Raw genomic sequence first — 17,764 nt, 5'->3', positions numbered from 1 at the left:
TGAGGATTTGATATCTTTCTTCTTTTTAAATCTGAGCATTTAAAGCTATAAATTTCCCTCTCAGCATGGCCTTTGCTACATCTCAAAATTTTTTTTTTTTACTAAAGCAGGTTTTAATTTCCTATCCTCACAAATTTGAAAGTAATACTCTAATGGCCACTGACTCCCCACCCTATCATGTATTATTAGCTTACAAACCTTAAGGTTTAAAATTCCCTTGTCTCATTTACCTTCTAATCCTCAGTTTCCATCAATCCCAATTACTGCTGACTAATCAAATTCAGGATTCTTCAGATACCATAAATAAAGGTATGGAATTGAACCAAATTATCACCTTTAATATGAATTTAATGGTGCAGTGGATGATAGGCAATTTTATTTAGGTTGCCAATCCAGGTTTGTTTCATTTGTAAGATAACTCATTTTTACAATTTTTCTAGAAATGGTGGCATTCTTTTAAAGTTTTTTTTCCCCTCTAAGCAGCAGCAGCCACATGAATGGAATACAAACCATTCATTTAGGATTCAATCTAAAAATGCGGGATCTAATCCAGATCTTAATTAATTATTGCATATGATGAAAAAGAGTCAGGATATCCTCCTCCCACCCTACAGATTTCCAAGCCAATTCCAATTTAAAACTTTTCCTGATTCTCCTTCTAACCATACTCCAAAAAATAGCTACTTGAGAATAAACTAGGAGAGCATCTAATCCCCCCCAATAAAGCTGTAGGTTTTTATGCACCAAAAGAAAGAAAGAGCTAGTGTCAGTGCTCTTTTTCAGTATTTTACACCTAAATCATACAGCATGGCATTTTAAAACAGTGACATGCAACTCACTAATAAGATAAAGCAAAGATGAAATTATTTATTTTATTAGAAACAAGATCACTTTATGTCTTCAAACATTATTTCACTTTAACTTTCATAATTTGACAATATATATTCATAAAACAATCTGCAGATAACTGCTGTTTGGCAAAGAATGCTTTTAAGAAGACATGACTATCCTAAATTGTTTAATAAGCATGAATTTTGCAAACATTACTTATATTAGCGGTAACAGTAGAGCTGGAGAGTACTGCGCATTCTCCAAATTGCACAGCAAGAACCCCCAACACACTGTCATTCCAACAATGTGGTGGAACTTGTGGCCCTTTCCAAGGCCATGGCTCTTGTGGCCTGCAGACAGCCCATGCATTTCCCCGTGCTTGCAGACTGGCTTGGTAATCCACTGGGTGTCAGGATTTCTTCTGATAGCTTTATGGAATGGACCAATGAAGATAAACTCAAAGAATTTGCATGTGGAATCTTCACCAACTCAGTAAGAATTCAGGATTCTCAGTGCCCCACAGTGGCATCCAACTCACTCCTCAGCAACAGGGTGAAGGCTTCTAGCAAACTTCAGCTGGTTAACACCATGATGGACAGGCTTGCCATAGGTTGTGCCCTTAGGAACTGGGCGTTTGTGGTTGCCACAGTGCACTCGAATCCTGTAGGTGACATAAACTTGCTTGGCCTTGTATCATAGTCAGCACACTTCATCCAGCTGGGTGGGATGGGGGAGCCTGTGGAGCGCAGAGAGCTGGCTGTACTGCCAGCTGTGGACCCTCAGGAGAAAGTGCATGACATTGGATTGTTTCTTCTTTTGTATCTCCTGTATGTACGTATAAGTACTGGTCTTGGCTTACCTGATGGCTGCTGCCAGACGGAAAAGATCCCATTACTTTTAACATGTTGTGTTTTCATTTTCATTTGCCTGAAGATATTTCCTAATTTCTCTTGGAATTTCTTCTTTGACCCAGTAGTTGTTTAACAGTACATTGTTTAATTTTCCACTTCTTCCCCTTTTATTGATTTCTAGCTTCATTCCATTGTGGTCAGAGAAGATACACTGCATGGTTTCAATGTTTTTGAATTTTTGATACTGTTTTGTGATGTAACATCTGGTTTGTCCTGGAGAATGAGCCGTGTGCATTAGGGAAGAATGTGTATTCTGCTGCTGTTGGGTGGAATGTACTATATATGTCTGTTAGGTCTGGTTGATTTAGAGTATCATTCAAGTCTATTTTTTTTCTCTACTGTCTAAATGATGCATTTATTATGGAGAGTGGTGTATTGAACTTTCCCACCGTAGGTGTAGAACCACTTATTTTTTCCCTTCAAGTCTGTCATTTAAAGTCATTTGAAATAACTACTGATAATGCAGGACTTCCTTCTGCCAGTTTGCTCTTTGGTTTTTGTAAATCTTATGCCTTTTTTGTCCCTCAATTCTTCTGTCAATACCTACTACTATTTATTTGGTTTTGTGTTTATTTGGTTTCTCATTTCTTTCTGTATGAATCTTTCATATATATTTTTGTGTCTACTATGGGGCTTCATGTTTCTTCATTCCTTTCCAGTCATGAAAAGAAGTGGTCGTATCCAGGAGAGAGGCAAGAAGAGAAATATTTCTGTTCAGGAGGAAGGGCCTCTCTGTTTCCCCCCTCAGTCATTCCCACCAACCCCAGTAAGGAAGGAGAACAGCACTGGTCCCAGAGAAGAGAAAGCAGATTCATTCTTCTTCTCAGGTTGTGGGGAGTTAGGGGAAAACAGAGTGAGAGATAATCTGGAATCACTACTTGTTTGCAGTTCATTTTTTTCTCCTGAATTTTTGTTTCTTTGCATCTTCATTAAAGAAAAGGACAGTCTCCAAGGAGGTTTTATGTGCCAGTTACATCTCTGTGTCACCACACATAGGTGGGTGCACAGGTGGAACTGGGACCGAGAAGCTGCCAAGATTGGCAATAGAGGCCAGAAAAAAGGAAAAGGAAAGACCGTGAGCCTGAAGCAAAGATCTCCTGGGTCGGGGTCTGGGTATTTTGATTTCTAAATCAGCCCCCAACTTCAGGGAGAAATATACCTTCCATTTGGAGTATACTGAAGAGGTAGAAGTGAAAGGACTGGTGAGTGATTGGAGGAATGGTGAACGGGAGGAAGAGTCAGGGAGGACTCCAAGGAGTCATCAAGGAGAAGAACCAAAGAACTCCGTTTAAGTGTGCTAATTCTGAAGTGCATTTGGCATGCCTGGAAAGCAATGAGTTTCTTGTGGAAAACCCAATAAATGAGAGCAATAGCTTTCTGTTTCTTAGGGTTGCCCAAGGTTCTAGCTGATAAGGGATAATCATGGCCAAGAACCCTTTCCTTATCCATCCTTAGTATTAAAAATCCCCATAATAGTCCAGCAGACCTTGGACCAAAAGGAAGAGTTCATGAAAAAACGTTCAAAGAACTAAAAATACTTCATTTATTTTTCAGTTTGACTGGCTTTGCTGAAGTCTTGGAAAAGGCGAGGAAAACAAAACAAAACTGAAGAGCAGAAATCCATGGCAATCAGGAACTTCTGTTTATGAATAACATCCATAGCATGGATTACCAAGAAGGGAGTGCAGAACTAAAGGTGTGGGTTAGTAGGTGTAAACCTACTAATTTCAAATTAAAATTACTGTCACATTTCCATTTAAACTGTTGGCTGCTCTCCTTTTTTGATTCTCTTTTTTAAAATTTATAAACTATTTCAAACATACAGAAAAGTAAAGTGATCAATACTCAATTACCTCTAAATATTTTAAACATACATATGTCAGAATCTTTTTCAGATTGTTCTACTATTTTCAGTTTTTAGAATGCCAATACTCTTTTGTTGCATCTGTTGACTCTCCCTCCTGGTGCTTTGTAATTTATTATTGTGAACTCAACTTCAGCAGGGGTTGCTTTCTGTGGGAGTGTCATGTTTGAGTTGCAAAAGCAGTGGAACTGGAGCTCTTGGTAGTGGCCTTATACCCCAAACCAAGACCTTGGAGCACTCATTTCAGACTAGGGCTGCTCTTGGGGACCCAGCTGGCACATACTTTCTCAGGATACCTCACCTGGGACTCAGCTAAGTGAGGCTAGACAGAGATACATGACGAAAAAGCCATGAGAAGCTTGGCATGGGAAGCAGGGAAATAAACCCAAGGAGAATGAGCAAGAGTAGGTTAGCCTTGATAAGTGGAAAATGACTGTGGAAGTCCAAAAGATAAAGGCACTGGAAAAGGAAGAAGAGCAGGGCAGGGATGGGAAGAAGGTTCTAGGGAATCTCTGGGGAGGTGTGCACGGCAGGGCCCAGGAGACATGCTGGCATCCCTGGATGAGATGGGAGGATGACCCCTCTGAGGACCCAGCCTGGGTCCAAACATTGCCATCATTTTAGCTCCTTTGTAGTGGGGAAACATAGGGTTCTGATGCTACTGTTGCTATGTCCACCAATTCCATTGACCTACTGGAATGGCCAAAGGTGGGGCCTCAAACCAGAAGGTATTTTCCAGCAGCCCAGGAAAACTGGCGGATCACAGCCAAAGAGAAGCAACCAAGATCAGCCAAACCAGGGCCCATGTGCCTTCTCTGCTGAGAGAGCACTACCTCAAGGATGCTTATATTCCTAAACCTCCTGGGATCATTTAGATGAAATGAAAGGCTATATTTAAAGGCGTGGAATCAGAAGAGGGAGGGGAAACAAAATTGCAGAGACAGGAACAGTGAGGAGGTGGCACAGAGCTGCATGAGTCCCTGTCACCCAATAAAGGGCTCTGCCTATCACAAACAGAAGCACAGCAGAGCTCCTTGTGGGCATCTGTGAACCACGACCAGGTTACTGGAGAAGCATCCCCTTCAGGCACACCCAACCCAGATATGGGGGCACAAAGTTTTTTTATCTTTCCAGCTCTGGGTCTTCTGATTCTAATCAGCTTTCCAAATACTGACCGTGGTCAAGGCAAGTGGACAACACATATCCATGAAAATATGTGGCCTATACCTGGTTACTCACCAGGTTTCTAATAAACATGTGCTCACTGTTTTCTCAGTTATTCAACAACTATTTGTAGAGTGTCTTTCAAGCCAGGCATGGCTGTAAATGTAAGGGGCCTGCGTGTGCAAGACAGACCAGTCCACCAATCTATCCTCATGAGGTTTACATTCAGGCAGTGAGAGACAATAAAACAACCAGTAAATAAACAAGATTATTTCACAGGATGATGAATGCTATAAAAAAAATAATAAGTGTTAGTGATGTACTAAAGCAACAGGACGTGGGGGTTAGATTTGGTAGTCAAGAAAATCACCTCTCTGGTGTAATTCTGAACTGAGATCTGAACAACGAGGAGAAGTCAGCCATGAAAATCAGAGGGAACAAAGTTCCATGCAGAGAAACATCAAGTGCTATGGTCCTGAGGCAAGAGAGGGCTTAAAGAGACCAGGATGGCTGACGTCTTAGGGGAAGGAAGAGAGAGGAACAGCAGTGGTGGAGAAGAAAGGCAGGGCAAGATCAAGGAGAATTTGTGCACAATTAGGGTTGAAATTTATTCTGAACACAAAGGGGAAACCATTAGGGGTTTTAAGTTGGGGAGTGACATGATACAATTTACTTAAAACATTCCTCCACCTAAACAAATGGAAAGACATATATTGGAAGCCTTAATATCGTTACAATGCCAATAATTCCCTAATTGATCTACAGATTCAATGGAATTCCTATCAAAATCCCAGCTGAGTTTTTGTGGAAATTAACAAGCTGACACTAAAATTCATATGGAATTTCAAGGGATACAGAATCACCAAAACAATCTTTAAAAAGTAAAATTGAACAGATGATTCCTACAACTTATTACAGAGCTGCAGTAATCAAGACAGTGTGTTACTGGCATGAGATAAACAAAGATGTATATAATAGAATTGAGAGACAGAAATAAACCCTTACATTTACAATCAATTGATTTTCAACAGAGAGGCCAAAAAGTCCATGGAAGAAAGCACATTATGTTCAATAGATGGTGCTAGACAAGTGGATATCCATGTATAAAAGAATGAAGTTAGGGTGCATGAGTGGTTCAGTGGTAGAATGCTCGTCTTTCATGCTGAAGACCCAGGTTCTATTCCAGGACCATGCACCCAAAAAAAGGGAAAAAAAAAAAAAGAATGATTAGACTCCCTACCTTACTATATATACAAAAATTAACACAAAATGGATCAAAGATTTAAATATAAATGTTGAAATTATAAAACACTTAGAAGAAAACATTGGCTAAATCTGCCTTACCTCAGACAAAGCAATGGTTTCCTAAATATGTAGTTAAAGAAAAATAAACTGTACTTCACCAAAATTTTAAAAATTGTACTTTAAAGTACACTATCAAGAAAATAAAAAGACAATCCACTGGTTAGGAGAAAATATTTGCAAATCATGTATCTGATGGAGGATTTGAATCCAGAAAATACAAAGAACTCTCACAACTCAACAATATATATACAAATACCCAATTAAAAAATGGGCAAAAGCAAACATTAAGGAAACCCAAATCAATAGGCCAAGCCCTTGATATTTTTTTTTTAATTTTTAATTTTTTTTTAAAACATGACAACATACAGACACGAACATTCTTACCATATGATCATTCCATTCTTGGTGCATAATCAATAACTCACAATATCATCACATAGTTGTATATTCATCACCACAATCACCTCTCAGAACATTTGCATCAATCCAGAAAAAGCAATAAAAAGAAAAAAGAAAAAAATTCATACATACCATACCCCCTTCTCCTCCCCCTCACTGATCACCAGCATTTTAATCTGCTAAATTTATTTTAACATTTGTTCCCCATATTATTTATTTATTTTGAAACTTATTTTAAATTTTTATTTGAATTTTTTTAAGTAAAAAAAGAAATTTATTTTAAAACCATATGTTTTACTCATCTGTCGATAAGGTAGATAAAAGGAGCATCAGACGCAAGGTTTTCACAATCACACAGTCACATTGTGAAAGCTATATCATTATATAATCATCTTTAAGAAACATAGCTACTGGAACACAGCTCTACAGTTTCAGGCACTTCCCTCCAGTCTCTCCATTATACCTTAACTAAAAAGGTGATATCTATATAATGTGTAAGAATAACCTCCAAGATAATCTCTCGACTCTGTTTGGAATCTCTCAGCCATTGACACTTTCTTTTGTCTCATTTCACTCTTCCATCTTTTGGTCGAGAAGGTTTTCTCAATCCCTTGATGCTGAGTCCCAGCTCATTCTAGGATTTCTGTCCAACATTGCCTGGAAAGCCCACACTCCTCAGAGTCATGTCCCACGTAGAGAGGGGGAGGGCTGTGAGTTTGCTTGTTGTGTTGGCTGAGAGAGAGAGGCCACATCTGAGCAACAAAAGAGGTTCTATGAGGGTGACTCTTAGGCCTAATTTTAAGTAGACTTCACCTATCCTTTACAGGGTTAAGTTTCATATGAACAAACCTGAAGATTGGGGGCTCAGCCTATTGCTTTGGTTGTCCCCACTGCTTGTGAGAATATCAGGAATTCTCCGCTTGGAAAAGTTGAATTTTCCCCCTTTCTCTCCATTCTGCCAAGGAGACTTTGCAAATACTTTTTATTCACTGTTCAGATCACTCTGGGATTTATCAGGACCAAGCCCTTGATCTTGCGGCTTGCTTTTGTGAAGCTTATTTAAGTAGCAGAAAAGCTTAGCCTACCTATAGTTATGCCTGAAGAGTCCTCCAGAGGACCTTTTTTTCTTTCCCTGCTCGGATGTGGCCTCTCTTTCTCTAAGCCCAACTCTGCAAGTGAAACCATTGCCCTTCCCTCATGTGAGACATGAAATTCAGGGATTTAAGTCTCCCTGGCGGAATAAGAGATGACTCCCGGGAATGAGCCTGGCCCTGGTACCATGGGATTGACAATTCCATCCTGATAAAAGGGGGAAAAGAAGTATAACAAACAAGGTTTCAGTGGCTGAGAGAGTTCAGATAGAGTCAAGAGGCTACATAGGAGGTCACTTACACATGCTTCAGTTAGACACTGCTACCTATCATAAGTTGCCAAACCCCAACCAAAATCATTTCAGCCATTCCTAAAGAGTACCTAGGGCATTATATAAAATTCTATAAAGGTTCCATGCATTCGGGGAACTTTCCAAAACCTACTCCAGGTGGGTCCTGGACCAGATAAGCCCTGAAATGCAGAGGGGTCAACCTTTCCAGAACATCAACTAGTTCCATCCCCCATCCCATATTATCAACAGCCCCCTCCAACATGAAAAAGTTAGAATGGGCATTGCAAAAAGAGCCCTGAAAAATGAGAGAAAGATCAAAGTTGATGGTGGAGTTATACAGAGAAGGGTGGGTTTAACAAATGAGTAGGAGTTCTGAATCATTATACTGATTTTTCTAGTTTGCTAGCTGCCAGAATGCAACACACTAGAGATGGACTGGCTTTTAATAAAAGGGGATATATTTTGTTAGTTCTATAGAGGAAAGGCAGCTAACTTTCACCCGAGGTTCTTTCTTACGTGGGAAGGCACAGGATGGTCTCTGCTGGCCTTCTCTCCAGGTCTCTGGGTTCCAACAACTTTCCCTGGGGTGATTTCTTTCTGCATCTCCAAAGGCCTGGGCTGAGCTGCAAGTGCTGAGATGAGGTATGCAGAGCTGCTTGGGCTGTGCTAAGTTATGCTCTCTCATTTAAGCACCAGCCAATTAAGTCAAACATCATTCATTGCAGCAGGCACACCTCCTAGCCGACTGCAGATGCAAATCAGCAAAAGATGAGGTTCACGTGCCATTGGCTCATGTCCCCAGCAACAGAACTAGGTGCCTTCACCTGGCCAAGTTGACAACTGAATCTAACTACCACACTGATATTTCTTTTGGCCCCCAGTAACTTAGAGCAGCTAGAAATAAAAACCTAAAACTGGAATTAAACCCATACCAGACTCTGAAATCTGTTCTACAACTAATTGTTGTGATGTATTTTGAAATCTATTGCCTTTATGTATATATGTTATTTAAAGAGCATAAAGAGTATAACAGAGAAGATAGGATTTAACAAATGAGTATGACTGCTGAATCATTATATAGATATTTCTGCTGTTCTCCAGTGTCTTGGAGTAGCTAGAACATAAAACAAAAAAATTGTGGAACTGTAACCTATACCAAACTTAAAAATCTGTTCTATAACTACTTGTTAAAATGTACTTGGAAAAAAAACCAACAAAAAAACCAAAACGTATTTGGAAATGTACTGCTTTTTTGTATATATGTTATATTTCACAATAAAAACATTTAAAAAAAAAAGAAAAACATCACAGGCTCATTAAAAAAAAAATGGACAAAGGATCCAAATAGATATTTCTCCAGAGAAGATATACAAATGGTCAGCAGACACCTGAAAAGATGCCTAACATCATTAGTCTTTGGGGAAATACAAATCAAAACCACAATGACATACTATTTCACACCCACTAAAATGGCTATAATAAAACAATAGGCAATAACCAGTATTCGCAAGGATGTGGAGAAATCAGAATCCTCTGTCTTAGTTTCCCAGCTTCTGAAACAAATGGGTTGTTGTAATAAGAGGACGTTATTGGTCCATTGCTTCAGAGGCTAGAAGGCTTACTTCCTTTTGGGTCCTGCATCTCCTGGCTGGCTAGCAATCTTTGGGGTTCCTTGACTTTTCCATCACTCTTCTGGGTTCCGTTGACTTCCAGCTTCTGGCTGCTCCTTGTGCTTCTCTTTCCATGGTCAATTTTCTGCACTTATAAGGACTTCAACCATACTGGAGTAAGGCCCACCTTAACTCAGTTTGGGCACGCCTTCACTAATAACATCTTCCCAGGTCCTATTTACAAATGGGTTCACGATCATAGACCCAGGGGTGGGGACCTGAATGTGCCTTTTGTGGGGAACAGGATTCGATTTCCAACACCCTCATACACTGCTGGTGGGAATATAAAATGGTGCAATCTCTTTGGAAAAGTCTGGCAACTCCTCAAATGGTTAAACCTAGAGTTAACAAATGAACCAGTAAATCCACTCCTAGGTATATACCCAAGAGAAATGAATACATATGTCCACACAAAAACTTGTAACCAAATGTTCACAGCATCGTCATTCATATAGTCAAAAAGTGGAAATAACCCAAATGTCCATTAACTCATGCTTCCAGGCTGACATAGTATTTGTGAATTAAATCAGTTGTTTTAAACTGTAATCCTTGGATATATTATAACAGAAATGAATTTAAAAATATGGGACAATGAGACAATGGAATATCATTTGGTATTAAAAAGAAATGAAGTATTGATGCATGCTATAATACAGGTGAACCTTGAAAACATTAGGATAAGTGATAGAAGCCAGATGCAAAAGGCTACATATTTTGTATTTCCTTTTACAGAAAATGTCCCAAATAGGCAAATCTATAGAGAACAGAAAATCAATTAGTGGTTATCTAAGACTGGAATAGGTGTAGGATTGGGGGGCTGACAGCTGAAGCATCAGGGTTTTCTTTTGGGGTAACGAAAATGTTCTAAAATTGATTGCGATGATCGTTCCACAACTCTGTGAGTACACTAAAAGCCATGAATTGTACACCTTAATAGGTGAATTGTCCGGTATGTGAATTACGTTTTGATAAAGTTGTTAAAAAAAAAGTTCCCTCTGTCCATGCGTGGAGACTGGGTTATTGAGGACAAGAGAACAAGAGGAGACCAGGTGGAAGGAAGATGAGCGGTAATGGGACTAGGACTAGTTAGTGTCACATTCCTGCCTTGAGAATGCACAATGCATTGACCCAGTACTTCTCAAACCTCCCTATTATGGAACGCTTTTATCTGATAGCTCCCTTTAACTTATTTTTGCAACATGAGTGTTCCATGGAACACCTTTTTTGAAAAATATGGATGTTTTCTTTTTTTTTCAGTTAAATTCATGATAAACATCTTCTTTGCTGGTTTTGCCTGCCAACTGTGCCAGTTGGTCTGGGAATGAAATTATACTATGTTTACTTGAATACACAGGTCAATTATTCCAGAATCTTGGGGCACTTTAGCACTGACTTTTCCTTTGTTTACATAAGGACTTAGAAAAAATTTTAGAAAGCTTGACCCACTAAACCCCCATTCAACCAGTCATCGTTTACAGACACAGATTCCTGACTGAATATCCTGGAGGATGCTAGAAGGGATAACACTCTTTGCCCAAAGTAGACTTGTTTCTTCACTTGGTCATTTGGATGTCAGTGGGATCAGCATTTCTTAACTATGCAAATGCGGCTTTACCATGGAGGTTAAACAGTTGCTTTTTAAGTGCAAATTATGCACTTTAAAATGCGGGTCATTATTTTAATCAGAATCATTACTAATACTATATGTGCCAAGACAAAGGTGAAATTCAAGAGATACAATTTGCCTGTGGTGGGATCAATTATCATCACTTACTGCAACTACAGTGCACTTCCTTCGTTACCAGGAGCAATAGATTTTGCACTAAAGATTCTCACCTAAATCCTACTGTTATGCATCATCTGCAAAACATGACACTAATGTAAGCATCTTAGAAAACACTTACATGTACACATGTAAATAGTGGGAAAATAAACTAAACTGAAATCAGCAAAGTCGCTACTCTTCAGGGAATGAACAAAAGGTAACTCTGCAAACAAAGATGCACAGGCATCTTCAACAGCCGAGATGGTTTACTGTCCCACACAGTCCTCAGGACTCATGGCTAATGAGGTCACGGGGTTCCAGGCCCCGTGCAGTTCTACGAAAACTTGCTCCAGGCTCGAATCTGCTGCTTTGCCCGGGTACACATTTTAGAACCCATCTTCTCAGCACACAAAACACATCTCACACTTCCAGACCTACACAGTATTTGGGAATTAAATCAATTGCTTCAAATTATAATCCTTATATTTACTATAACAGAAATATTGTGAAATATGCTGTGTTCACATTGCTGGAGCTTGCTAGAATTTATACATTAAAGCCCAATTATGATAACTAGAAAGACCTGTCTACTTCAGCGCCAGCCTGTAAAGATGTAGGCTTTATTGTTCTAGAAAGAAGGGAAGAGTACAAAGGAAGTACATGGCATTTGTTTTTTTTGTTGTTGTTGTATTTCAAAGGTTAAATAAAATAAAAGGTTTAGTCTCTGGACATATAGTGCACTGTACACACAGGCAGGTGCTCCCTTCTCCACCTGGAGAAAGGCACTCAGGTGAGGGCAGCTTGTGGCTATTTAAAGACTGCTGGCTGCTGATACTGTTTGGTTCTTTCCCTCAACCTTATCTGAGCCAGCTCTTCTTTCTTCATTGGTGGCAAAGAGAGAAAGTCATTCTTCAAATTCCTTTTCCAAGCTAATGTTATGACTGTCAACATACACACAAGCTCAGCAACGAGACCTTCCAAGACTTCTAGCAGTATGCCAAAACTGTGGTTTGCTGAAGTCTTGACTTGTGATTTTTATCTTAAATTCTGGAAGATGGCTTCCATTTCTGGGCAACACTGATGTTTTTATAACAGTTCTGTTGGCAGCCATGCCACAGACAGACCCTCACAGGCCAACCTTGGGACAAGGCTTGGCTTGGCAGCACATCTCAACTCCTTTCCAGTACTCCTCCTCTATTTCCAGGACCAAAGAGCTAAGGAGAATTCTCATGGGTTGGCAGGGGAGACAAGACTTCCCGGGAACACGAGAAGCCACGGTGTCTATAAAGATATGCTTGGGTAGCCTGGGGGTAGAAACAGGTGGGAACTGCTGTCTGGGACCTGAGCAGAAGTATTGCTGCTATCTGGAGTGGTCAGTGAAGGCTGCACAGATGAGGCAGGGCTGGATGGAGGAGGACAGGAAAGGAGGTGGTGGTGGGTGAGTATGGGATGTTCTGGAGCATTGCGTGTCTATAGCTTACACAAAGGCACCGAGGAAGGCTGAGTCTCAGTTAGACTGGCTCTACTGGAGAGGAAAGGGAGGGCAGAGAGAGAAACAGTGGGCAGTCAGGCTGAGCACAGAGATTCCAAAAGAAACCCAAAAGAATGTCAGCAATGGGAAATTCAAAGACCCAATGTCCGGGAGGAAACATTCTCCTCTGGCATAGAATAAGGCTGACAAAAGTGTGCTTTAATGGCACAACCAACACCCTGACCACAGAGGAAGATAACAAATTCATTCCTAAAACCAGTAATCAATGAAATCAAGGTAGGGTTAGCACACTATACTACACACACACACACACACACACACACACACACACACACACAACATGCTGCTGTTCTTGCCCTCCATGTGGTCTGCCCATGGCCTTCAACATGTGTGTGTGAAGGTGTGAAACAGTCTTCCCAACCCTAAACCCCAGAACTGATGGAGGCCTGAGCTCCGGCTGAGCCCTGTACAGAGCTTTAGTCGCTTGCCCTTAAGTGGCACCAGGAGTCTCGGAGTGGTTCAAACTCTGCAGCAGCTTCTACCCTGCATCAGAAAACCCAACTCCGAGGATGACTTGGGCGGTTAAATCAGAGCCTAAGAAATATTTACCCTGCAGATTTCTCTGGCTTCACAATCTAAAGCTTAGCATTTGAGATCAAATTCAGTGATTAAAATCAAAGCTAAGAAACTTCTTTCTAGCAAAAAAAAAAAAAAAGCCAAAAAACAAAAAACTTTGTTTTACACGCAGGTCTGAAATGTCCTGGGATATTGTGAACGCAGCTTTCCCCTCCCTTCCTGGAAACCAGCCTGGAAGGATGCTTAGTGCAGCTCTGTCTATAGGCTCAAAGCAAAGACATCCACAGAACCCCAGGGGTTAGACAAAGAAGAGGGGCATGCTGAACACGCAGGAAGTGTCTGTGGGGTAGAAAGAAAGTCCACAAGCATTTTCTCTACTGGCAGCTCATTGCCGGTTTCACTTCAAATATCTTTGGCGCATCTCCAGATTAAATGCCAGTTAGAAAGCTCTGCCCGCTCGCCTTTTCTGGGCAGACAGCAACAGGGGTGAGTGCTAATCATTTACAAAGGTCACGATCAGGAGCAAGCCCGAAGCAGTCATTTAAAATTCGATTGATCCCTATTTGTAGTCAGGGAAAGAAAATGGGTACTTGGACTGTACTGTAATTATGAGGCTTCTAGGCAACCGTAAATAGATGTGCAATCTCGATACTGGCAAATACCTGGAAGAATAAATTATTACTCTGGTATAGCACATTGCTAGAAAGGTTGAAGATAAAACTGAGCATAAAAAATAATCAATCATCTTTTAGCTAATTTGCCTTGCTCACCACCCATCAGGGCTAGCACAGTGCTCAGATGTCTGCTGAATATATTAAGATGAGGGCTACTTGCTGAAAATGATCAACCTGGAAAGCAAAGTGGGAACTCTGGAGAGCTGACATTTGGGTGTGGGTGGTTTCTTGGGCCACAAGCACAAAGGATGAGACAAGGGTTGTCTCTCCGGGTCTCTGGCCAAGGGATGGTGGGGGTGGGGTGGGTGGTGGCAGGGAATCCAGAGCTCCTGAGAGGTCCCCTTGGGCCCTACAAACACCACCAATGGGCAGGAAGAGATGATGCCTCGACTACCTACTACCCACCTGCTGACTAAAGCCATCTGGGAGCAGGAGGAACAGCTGGTGTTGGAGGTGGCAGAGGGAAAGCACATGTTCAGCACATTTGGTACAGCTCTGTCACAAGGGTCCTGGTGCTTTGCCATATCTAACCTTAATCTGCACCATAACCCTGGGAAGTAAATATCATCACCCCCACGTGACCAGTGGAAAACCTGAGGTCCAGCGAGGTTCACCAGTGGGCTCCAGACCATACGGTTAGTTCCAGAGCCAGGCTCAGAGCCAGCTAGAGGTGTGAGGCTGGGTGCCTCACCCCACGCCAGGCACCCAAAGCGCCTATTCTCCAGCTCTGCCTGTGCCTTTATTTCATGCCCCTGAGAAATCTCTCTCTTTAGCACCTTAGGAACCTATAAGGTGCTAAGCAAAAATGACACTCGCTCAATAGCAAACATTCCCCACATGGGCTGGTGGCCTTCTGTCCTTCCCTCCCCGTGCTGGGTCTGCATTATGAGAAGCAGGCCTAGAATGGTGCAGAGGGCTTGCCTTGTTCCCTAACATTCTCTCCATCTCCTCAGGCCAGCAGCACCCTGGCTTCCATGACGACCACCAGAGGAGTCAGCAGTACCTCTCTCAAGAGTGATGCTCATTTAATATTTTCTCCTTATGCAATTAGCCAGAACACACCAGCGCTGTTAAATGCAGAAAGTGGATTAGGTATGGCGAGAAGGAGTGTGTCCACTGTCAGGCAAGGATGTCAAAGGGTATGGCTTTTCTGGTAATCCACCTGCCACCCTGGAGCAATCATTTAAAAAGAGTTAAGTATTATCCCCAAGTAATAATGCTTCTAAAAATCTACTAGGCAATGAGTTTGATCTTCTTTTATCCATGAAAGATTGTGGACAAACTGTTGATTGTACTGTGGTTTAAGTTGTGAAACATTGGAAAGACCCTAATATCCAACATTTGAGATTGGCCACATGAATTATGGCATATGTATTGGATGGAACATAATATGGCCATTACAATATTTTATATAAAGAGTACCTAATGATATGGGGACATGTTTATGAAATAATGTTAAACAACCACTACACAAAAACCATGTAAAAATTATTTTAAAGCCTTATAAAATGCATTGATAACTGTGAGCATTAGTGGTGACGTTCTGCTTTCATGTATTGTAGTTCTTTTCACCGTGGTCTAAATTATTTACCACCACTCTCGTCTGGCCTCTTGCAGCCTCCGAGTAGTGTGGGGGTCCTGGCCTGGGCTGCACAGGGAACAGTCATGCTGACAGCAGCCTCAGGGACTCCAGTTCAGGTTCATTAGAAGATGCCATTCTTCAGGTTGCTCCACGAAAGAAAGGTTACAGGGCTACCAACCGGCCATGGGCCGACTGCTTTGCTGTTAACTCAGAGAACACCTAGTGAGCTCGCGCTCTGATGAGGTGCCTCCTGGCCCCATGTGGGTATCCCCCTCACAAGGCTCGTTGTGCACACACCTCCTGCTCTTGCTTCCATTTAATCCCCACTGAACTCAGAGCACAGGCAGGGATCGGGCCGCTTAACAGGTGAAGAAGCCAAGGCAACAAAGGGAGCCATGGGATTTCTTTCCATTTGAGCCTGCTCAATACCTGCCCCAAATGGTCAAAGGCCAGGTGAGGAGCTGAGATCTGGCCTCTTCACATGGTGTTACCCATACTAAACGCAAGCGGATGCACATACCTCTCCCCCATTCAGAGAAAAAACTATGCATGTCCCAATAAAAGATTTCTTGATATCACCCACGGTTATGCACAAGACCTCCACCCTTTTTGGACAGCTGTTTCCAGCTGATGACTTCTCAGAGCATGACTCTGGCCCCTGGTCTTCCAACCTTCTTCCCCAGCTGTGATGATCAATTTGGCAGAAGCACTTAACACAGACAAGGCAAATCCATATCTGGAGTATGTGTCTATTCTAGATAGAACAAAACACTGCCCATTCCATGATCGAAGCAGTCCAATGTAATCAACCTGCCACCAGGTCCTAGGCTGATCACTTCAGGGTATGGTGTCATATCAGGGACTGAGTGTGGGTCTCTGCTGCTGGTAGACTGGGCACTCAGCCCAGGATGGCCTTGGTGATTAGAAGTCCATGCTGCTGAGCCTGTGCATAACCTCCATCCCTACCACCATGGTCACTTTGTTCATGAGCCCTTTGGGTAATGACAGGAGTGGTTGAGGAAAGAGGACAACTGGTATCCACAGAATGGGTCATCCAGCCCACTGTTTATCAGAATCCTTCTCTCCTCAAGTCACCTTCTGGTGAGTATTCTCATAGGACACAAATATCTTCTGTTTTCTGCACACTTAGAAAGATCTATCCACATATTTCTCTCCCAGAACTTTGTCACCAGTGTTCAAATCATGTTCCTTTCAAGTTCCTGATCATCCAACCAAGCCATTAGCCACAGTCCATGAATCAGCACACAAACACACCTCTGGCTATTTCTCCTTCCAAGCATAATGAACAACCAGGTGCACTGTTCAAGTTCTGCCCACTGGGAGGATTTTCCTTCACCACTGTCCTTCATGAATGTCCAAGAAAGGGGCTATGCTGTTGCAACTGTCCACTTATGGGTGGTACCTGATTATCTATAAACCAGGCCTGAGTTTTCTCTTCCTCAGTCAAGATTGTAAGAAACTCCCCAAGAGGTTACAGCTGTGGGCTGGGAAAGAGAAGGTAATGTGACAGAAGTGGGGCCATAGTTATTTGGGCTGCGTCCTCATGTCACATACTTGTGCTTTCAGGACCCGTGCAAGCCTTATCTGGCATACACCACTTCCGTTTGGTGAGGGAGCGCTGCTGTGCATGTCCAGCTTTATGGCTTGGGGGATCAGACAACACCCAGCTCATGATGGGCTGGTCAGGTCTCATGGTAACTTGATGGCCCATGGTTAAACATTTGGTCTCTACAAAGTCCCAGAAGCAGGCCAAATGCTGTTTCTCAAAAGGAGAGTAGCTATCTGCAGTGGATGGCAGGACTTTTCTTCAAAATCCTGAGGGAATCCTATGATTCTCCTATAAGGGCCTACCAAAGGCTCCTGACAGCATTTCTACTTGCCTTGGACACTTACATCACCATTGGATCTGCTGAATCATATGGCCCAAGTGACACAAGTTGGGTCAGACACCATGCCCACATATCATCTCTCTCCCCCCCCATTCTGCCCTCTCCCCGTAGCAATGCAGAGACGCCTAGTTGGGAATGGTTCACCTGCCCACACAGTGAGGGCCCTGTTGGTGCCCATCCCACCTAAGGTCCTGATGCTGAGCCTGCTCACCCTGCAGCTCTGGGCACGTCCCAAGG

The 17,764-nt window shown here is 42.1% G+C and overlaps 1 pseudogene; it reads right to left on the bottom strand.

Annotated features, from left to right (window-relative positions):
• Positions 1 to 1,052: 1,052 nt before the first annotated feature.
• LOC143658415 (large ribosomal subunit protein eL15 pseudogene) lies at positions 1,053 to 17,310 on the bottom strand (annotated as a pseudogene).
• Between the last annotated feature and the right edge of the window lie 454 nt (positions 17,311 to 17,764).

The sequence above is a fragment of the Tamandua tetradactyla genome, chromosome 16 (genome assembly GCF_023851605.1).
Source record: "Tamandua tetradactyla isolate mTamTet1 chromosome 16, mTamTet1.pri, whole genome shotgun sequence".
NCBI lineage: Eukaryota > Metazoa > Chordata > Mammalia > Pilosa > Myrmecophagidae > Tamandua > Tamandua tetradactyla.
Note: the sequence above shows the minus strand (reverse complement) of the source record. Positions and strands in the feature narration are given on the sequence as shown.